We start from the raw sequence: 7,035 nt of genomic DNA on the forward strand, positions 1-7,035 counted from the left end.
GTCATGAGTTATTAAATATCATCATGTTTTAGACAGTCAAACTGAGGCGGTAAGTATTTATCTGGTTTGTACAGTACAGAGAGTGCTGGAGTTGGGGTCATGAAGTTTTCAAATCTGGCCTCAGACACTTGCTATGTGATTCTGCTGCCAAGTCATTTAATCTATCTGCCTCAATTGCCTCGTCTACAAAATGGGGATAATGATAGCACCTCCCTCCCAGGGCTGTTATGAGGATAAAATAGAGTGGTATTTATAAAGGGCTTTGTAAAACTTAATACAAATACCAGCTATACTATTATTATTACTAATAATAGTTATTATTTGCCTTACCCAGTGTGTTATAGTCAGTGGCAGATACCAATAGACAAACAAGTTTCAAATTCCAACCACTTATCTCTCTGACACCCTTTATTTTGGACCTGACTGGATATGTCAGTCATTGTTGCAAGTAAGAGAAAAACTGCCGGACTCTAGAACTGCCCCCATTTCCATTTTCAACCGAATTATTGTATCTTTCCTTTTCCTTCTTCACCCTCAGGTTCTCAGTGACTTCATGCAGTTCAAAAGAGACCTTCTTGCCCTCTTTGGGCACTACAGCTACAGGTTCAATCCAAAGCTCAGTACCTTATTTTTTCTGCCTTACTTCCCTCTCTAATTAAAATTTTACTTTTTGCCATTCTGTATTTTTAGAGGACTACTCTCTCCTTTCCAAATTATTCCTATGTTATAATGACTTACAGGCGGTGTTAATATCTTTATTTGTTACCTTTCTAGGCAATCTCTACTACATCTTCTAGAGTCACAATTCCTTGGCACATAAAAACAAAAATATGCTAATGACAAGGGCTTTAAATACATTAACAAGCAGGTGAGGGAGCTTATGGGACATTCAGGGACCTTTGAATCACAGATACAAATGCATATAAGGATGTTCAGGAATATCACTAAACTAATCTGATTTGTCTTTTCTGAGAGTTAAGGGAAAAAAGACAACCTTGTAAGCAGATTAACATCATGAGGAATCCAAAAACAATTTTGTAGCAATAGCAATAGAATTTGTTTTTTTCTTTTCTAGAGCTTGCTCTTTGACAAAGGCTGAATATTCTTTGATACTTTCTCCAGATACTTCTTTTAGCCAGGATAGGCAAGTCTCAGAACATTTGTTAAGTACAAGCAAGCAAAGCCTTATGGGGCAGCTGAAAAATGTCAATCAGTTTATATCTTCTAGTTCATTTATTCAATTTCACCTTTTTAAAAAAATAAGTTTTACTGATACCTTTTGTTTTTAGTCTACCATTATTTCTGTATATACTTTCTGCCAATAACCCTCCTCCTTCCCCCATAGTCCAATCTCTTGACAAAACTCCTTTTTGTATTCTAGTTAAGATTTAACAAACCAGAAAAATGAAAATAAAAATAAGGGTGGTGGTCAAACAAATAGAAAACTAAACACACCAAAAATTTTAAATCCATATAACTTCAAAATGTCAGACTGGGTGTGGTCAGGTTGAGATAGTAAAGCAACCAAATTATGGACTATTACTAAGAAAGGGATCTTAATCTTAAGGGGTCTATGGATAGATTTCAAAGAGTCCATAAATTTGGTTTTTAAAAAGCATTTTGATAACTACATTCAATATAATTGATTTCCTTTGTGAAATTTTTTTATTTTATGCATTTAAAAACTTTTTTTTGAGAAAATATTCATATGGTTCACTAGATTGCCAAAGGGATCCATGGCCCACACACTCGCACATGAAAACTAACTGCTAATATCTTTTCAAGAAGAGCTCCTGTTGCATCCTCTTTGCTAAGTAGATAAGACTGAGACTCCTTCCCTGCCAACTATTTGCAAAAACACAATGAACCTATTAGAGGCCTTAGAATGAGTCCATTGCCTTAAGTAGATTAAACTTTGGAATCTTTCTTAGACTGCTAATGTGCTTAGCTGGATCTTTCTTTACAGGTAGTGGGAAAGTAAACTTCAGGCCAGGCCTGTTGAATTACCACAGATTCTGAGTGTGGAAAAACGTAAATCATTGTTATTTTACTTTATACATGAAAAGGATCTGGTTTTTGTTTTACTCTAGATCATGGATGAGTTCTCCTTTCAACAGCACAAATATAGTTCCTATAGTTTACAGATTTCTATAGGCAAATTATTGTATTTAGCTGTTAACCAATGGAAAAGCAATTTGGGCTTGCCTTGGGAAATAGGAGGATGTGAGTACAAGGTCTGTCTCAGACACATATTGACTGTGGAGACAGTCCTTTAACTACTCAGTGCTCCCCCAGACCAATCTGCTGCTTTATGGCTATCGCTCCTTATTATTTAGGACTTTAAAGTTACAAAGTTCTATCTATCGATCAATCGATCTATTTGTCTGTCTGTCAGTTGATCCATCCATCCATTTATCTAAGCATACACTTGCGTGTGTACGTGGTGAGATATATATCATACATACACACACATAATATATGCTTATATATTCATATGTTCATTTTATTTTTGCAACAATAACAAGAGGTATTATTATCACTATTTATAGATAAGGAACTTGGGCTCTGAGAGGTTGTGACTTGCCTAGGGTCACAAAAAATTTCTAAGCATCTAAAACAGACTTAAACCCAGTTCTTCCTAACTACAAATATTCACATAATCTAACAAACCATAATCTCTGATATAATTTCTAAGAGTCCTTCTAGCTCTAAATCTATGGTTTTATCATCTCTCCAAAATGTTATATGTCACCTTAACAGATCATGTAAAATAAGTCATCTAAAACTACCTTTATTTGTACATATTTAAACTTTAATATTGAATGAACCTGCGAATCAGTATCTATATCCTTTGGCTTCCAAGGAAAAGTTTTTTCCTAAATCTACTTGGTGAAAGAGGGGCAGCTAGGTACCATGGTAGATAGAGCACTGGGCTTGGAGTCAGGAAGACCTGAGTTCAAATCTGGCCTCAGCCTTGTACCAGCTGTGACCCTGGACAAGTCATTCAACACTCTGCCTCAGTTCCTTATCTGTAAAATGAGCTGGAGAAGGAAATGTCAAATTACTCCAATATCTTTGCCAAGAAAACCCCCAAAAGGGGTCATGAAGAGTTGAACACAACTGAAATGACTGAATAACAACAACAAAAACTTGGCTAAAGAAATTTTTGGGGGAAAAAAGTATCATGTATAATTGCATATTAAAAAAACAACAACCCTCAGTTACTGTATTGTCAAGAAATATGAACATTACCCATTTGATGATGAGTAAGCAAAACACAGTTTCTCACAATTATGAAAGACATGAGAGCCCAGAGTATGAATGTCCAATCCCATTATTTTTAGAACCATGATCACAGCTTATGTTCCTGATACTTTAAGCCCTTGAAAAAATGCATATATAGAAATGTTGACATAGATATAGATAGCTAGCCCCCATGGTACCAGGAAAGAGTTTAGATTTGTAATTTGAGGACCCAATAGCTGTGTGACTTTAGGCAAGTGTCAACCTTTCTTGGACTCAGCTTATTGATCTTTAAAATGAGAGAGTTGGACTTTGTCATTCTTAGGTCCCCTTCACCTCTAAATGTATAAACTATGAACCTTCACGCTTGTAGTACTGAATCCAACAAGATGCTCATGTGAAAACAATGCAGCCATTTTAGGGCATTCCTGAGTCAAGATGAAATGACAGTGACTTGGCAGCCAACAAAACCTATTCCTCTCTCAGGCCAAATTAATAGAAACTTATTGCCCAAAATTATGGAGTTCAGAGTTTGACTATACTTTGCAATGGGCAGACTCCAGTTAGTTTTACTCCATTTTGGAGTCACATTTGATAAGGATGTTAAAAAGCTGAAGTGTGCATTGAATGGTGAGAGTACTAGAGACAAACATCAGTTGCAGGAGGTAAGATTATTTAACTAGCAGAAGAGAAGGTTTATGGGGAAGGTAAGATTATTTAACCAGCAGAAGAGAAGGTTTATACCTGTCATCTCATATTTGAAGTCTAGTCAAGTAGAAAATGGATTAGATTCATTCTTCTTTGTTTGAGAAGGCATTGTAGTGTATTGAAAAGATCACTGGATTTGTAGCCAGAGGAAGAGGGTTTTTTTTTAAATAAATGTAGTTATACATGGTACTCTTTTCCTCAAAAAAGATATCTTTAGTCAAGTTTTTGTTGTTGTTGTTCAGTCATTTGGATTCAATCAAAAGGCCACACTTGAGGACCACATGTGGCCTTGAGGTCCCCCAGTCTTGCATTAGACTTTAATATTTTAATTTACTTACCTCTTTTCCATGCCTTTCTCTGTTCAAAACTGTTCAGTTCATGCTTTAATTATATGAACTTGCCAAATCTTTTTAAAGAGCAGATCTGAACAAAGTAGCAGGTTATTCTTTCATGGAACCAGACAGTCACTTCTGTACTTCCAAACTCTATTCCTAACTAGTACAAATTGCTTTCTTACCAACGCCAGGAAATCATAGGTAAAATTGAGGGCTCACATGTATAAATAAAAAATGCACATACTGTTAGAGTTGTAAGGGACATCAGAACTCATTCGGTCCATTTCCCACATTATATAAATGAGGAAACTGCAGCTCAGGGCATCAGATAACCTGCCCAGTATGACACAGGAAGCTAGCAGCCATCTCCTGACTCCTGGTCCAGTGTCAATGTGGTGAGAATGCTTAGAAACCACAGAATCTCAGAGCTGGAAGAGATGATAAACTCACAGATCCAGAGCTGACAGAAAATTTAAAGACCTTCTAATTCAACCAAGTGATTTTACAGATAAGGAAACAGGTCTAGTTCGGAGGACTTCTAGATATTCCACTTGTTTTTCTCTCCATTCATGGTTTGCTTCAGGTTCTGACAATAGACCATCCACTTGTGAAACAGATGTTCAACTATGTTTTAGACCATGATTCTCCTGCTAGTATTCTCCATTCATCACTCTATCAATAGCATCTAGTTAAGTAAGAGTTTAGATGACTGGCTGTATTGGCAACCAAAAATGGGCTCCTTAGCACTTAGTCAACAAGTGCCCTTGACTAGTTTGGCTTTTTCCCCTGAACTGAATGCTGTTTGTATCTTGGACTGGAGTAAGCTTGTCGGCCCCTTCACCTTGCTTCCCTTGCTTAAGCTGATGGAAAGAACCTGTGCTTTTCTGGTCAACCCCTTCACCTTGCTTAAGCAGATTGAAAGAACCTGTGCTTTCCCCGGCGTACCTTACACCCCCGCAGAAGCTGGATGGTTAAAAGCAGCTCCCGTTGGAGCCAGAGGCTGCTACAGCTACAGTTACAGCTACCGTTACAGCTACCGTTACAGCTACCGTTACAGCTACCGTTACAGCTACAGTTACAGTAACAGCCACAGCCACAGCCACAGCTGAAGCAGAAGCTGCCAGTAGCAGAGCTGACCTACGGGAGGAAGCTGAACAAAGACTTCAGGCCAGTGGGTAATCTTATTACCATAGAGGGGGAAGCATGATTTTGCTTTACGCAATCATGCTTCTCTGTAGCCTCCTGGTTACTCTTTCAAGGCGTACTTATTGGGCCTGGAAGCTTTTGATCAATATATCAAAATGGGGTTGCTGGTTCATGGGTTGGTTACTGTGGAGCCTAAATATATGTTTTGATTCTTTTGCCTTCTACTTTGAGAGTTTCTTATATCCGGCGGTTCCGAACATTTCAGACATGTTTATGATCCTCTTTGAGATTATAAACTCGGCCCTCTTATTACATTTGGCGACGAGGATGGGATCGCTAGGTATAAGATCTCTATTTAGAAGCAGAACAATTCCAGAGGAAGAGATGAATATCCCAGGATGGGAGGATCCATTTTATTCCTCCCTAGCAAAAGCATTGGCTAAAAAAGCTGGACCCTGTGAAAACTGGGAACCAAGGCTACGGAGAGGAGATCCTAGGGATTTGGAAAAGTGTTTACGAGAAGTTGGGATTCAGTCAGGGGCATCACTATCTAGGCAAAGCTGGATAGTGTTATCAGCCTACCGGCTAGTATACGAAAGATTGAGATTAAGTGAAAGACATGGGGGCACTCCTACCCCACAGGAAGAAGGGGAATCTCAGATAGCAGGAGACCAAACTGACTCAAATGAGAACTTTTCTATTAATGTGGCTAAGAGCAACAGGAGACCAAAAAAGCCCAGAGTGCATTTCAACCCAGCCCAGAAAGAGCCTGACTGCCTGCTTCGTCCTAGCCATGGTGGCAGAGGAAGTGAGTGGGGGGAGAATGAGACAATGTTAGGGGCTGAGGCACAAAACACTACTGGGGTTCAGGATGTGCCTCACACAGAGAATAGGAGATGGTTAAATGATCAGACAAGGGCTCGACCCATACAAAGGAGGAAGACAGAAACCCGAGGTGAAGATTCAGTTACAAGGGAAATTCAGGAAGATTTCTCACCGCAAGAGGTCACAGATATTTTGAGTAGATTCAGCCAAAGAATAGGAGAACCATTGATATCTTGGATGGTAAGACTCAGTGATCAAGGGGCCAGTGGAATATCAGTAGATGGGACAGACTGCATGAGATTCATAGGTATCAGCCATGATCCTCTAGTTCAACAAGCTTTTAGGGAACATCATCAGCAAGGAGATGGTGATAGCAGGACTACTCTGTTGGCATTAGCCGCTGTGGGATGCAATAAGAGATATGCTACTGATTCTATGTGGCCCACTGAGCACAGACCCTGGTATTCACTTAGAGATTGTATCATGAGACTAAAGGAGGAGGTAATGAAGACTGCCATTATGATAGGAACTGCAGACAAATATTACAATGATCCAATGGGACTCTCTCCACCCCTTGTTATAGGATACATAATCTAATCAGCCATGTATCCTAGAACATACATTGTGATCCAATTACAAAGGAAACTAAAACATATCATTCATTATAAAGCAAAACATATCATTTGGTGACATTCCTAAATATTGGTTTACGATTCAAATGTGATCCACCCCTAGGTCCCAGCAAGATAATCTTTTCAATCAATCATCCCCAAAATAA

The sequence above is a fragment of the Trichosurus vulpecula genome, chromosome 1 (assembly GCF_011100635.1).
Source record: "Trichosurus vulpecula isolate mTriVul1 chromosome 1, mTriVul1.pri, whole genome shotgun sequence".
Taxonomy (NCBI): Eukaryota; Metazoa; Chordata; class Mammalia; order Diprotodontia; family Phalangeridae; genus Trichosurus; species Trichosurus vulpecula.